A 1,782-nucleotide genomic window follows, 5' to 3' on the forward strand; every position below is an offset into this window, starting at 1 on the left:
TTGCAACAAGAGAATTCACGATATTATTAAGTCTATCAACTTTATTTTCTAAAGTTGAATTACTTAGCTGGTGAACCCTTCTAGTGGGTTCAAGATTGGCTCGGAATTATTGTGTATTTGCAGCCATCATGGGGATCAAGTCCTTTTCCAGTCGGGGGTCATGTTCTGTTATCCCATGTTGTAGGCAACTTGTACACAACTTCTTAAATCACTCTCAATAATAGTAAAGAGATTTTACATCTTTTTGTCTTATCCCAACAATCTTCCTCCTTAACTCAACTGCACACAATGTTGGGAAATATCTGTTAAGAAACAAATGGGAAAGATCAGTCCAAGTTGTGATAGATCCAAGAGGCAGATAAAATAACTATTCCCTAAAAAATCTGTTAAGGAAAAAGGGAAAACACGTAATTTAATTTGATCCTCAATTACGTCCTGAGATTTCATACTAAGACAAATCATAAGAAGCTCTTTCAAATGTTTGTGTGGATTCTCATTTTGCAATCTGCGAAAAGTCAACAATAACTGGATTAATCTTGACTTCAGTTTAAAATTAGTATTCATAGTAAGAGACGAAATACATAACAACTGTTTTTCTGTAGGAGCTTTGGCCATTTGCCGAATTATTTGAGCCATAGGTTGTTGTGCTAGATTTAAGTTTATGTTAACCCTAGCATTAGACATTTCTTTTAGTGGATCGACTCCTATCCTTTCGTTCTCCAATGTTTGAGTAGGGTTTCGTTAACCTTAGACTCAATTTCGTCGCCTGCTTCTATTTTCGACGGTGGGTTACTCTGAGTTCCTACCACCTCTGAATGCTTTTTTCGTAGCTTCGTTTCCTCGCGATTAGCTCTTACAGTCTTTTCTATTTTTGAATCGAACGTAAGATTTCCTGGAGTAGATATGGTCATAAGTAAAAGAAACAAGATTAGTACATTACTAGTCCCCGACAACGACACCAAAATTTGGTACGTCGTTGGAAGCACAAAAAATAACCTATCCCTATGAAATAATGAAAAGAATAGTATAAGGGAAGTAGGGTCAAATCCTCAGCGACTGGATAGCTACAACTTCTTGTTCCTTAAAATCCTAAGAACAGTCGTGCCTAAGAAAAACGGCGTACCTGGAAAAAATAAAAAAGATAGAATTAAAAATATGGACGAGTTGAAATTGTATAAATTGAAATTGAAATTGTAAAAAGAAACAAAATTGAGGAAAGAGATTCTTCGATTTGAGGGATTCCAACCTTCTATTATCTTGATCCTCTTTGGGTTCAATATTAGGCTTTTAGGTGATCATTTTCATGATAGAATAAGTCAGTTATAGTGGAAGAGGACTCCTACAACCACCGACTCCACTTAGATTTTAGACTTACGATTTAGAGGAACTTGACTCTAGTTAACCGTCAATTTTGTAGGACTGCCTTACACTAGATCATCATTTCTCAATGGCGAATGCCAAGCCATTTCGTTTCTTGGGCTCAACAACTACTGACACAGTAAGTTAGCGAACCGACTTTGCAATCTTCCCAAAATATACAAAGCGGTTGTTCATTGCACAAGATGAAAAGATCACTTTTGGAAGGACATAGACAAAAACATTAGTCCCGTAATATAGAGAAACGATGAATACTCGTTGAAAAGGCTAAGTGCGGGTTCTAAGCCTCATGAACCTTTTTTAGGAATCTCGATAACCTTTGGCTAGATGCGTTTATTGGCTCATGCTTTTAGGGGAAAAAAAGTTTAATGAAATGAAATTTTATTGAAAAATAAAAGGAACAAA

The sequence above is a fragment of the Gossypium hirsutum genome, chromosome A01, assembly GCF_007990345.1.
Source record: "Gossypium hirsutum isolate 1008001.06 chromosome A01, Gossypium_hirsutum_v2.1, whole genome shotgun sequence".
NCBI classification, from domain to species: Eukaryota; Viridiplantae; Streptophyta; class Magnoliopsida; order Malvales; family Malvaceae; genus Gossypium; species Gossypium hirsutum.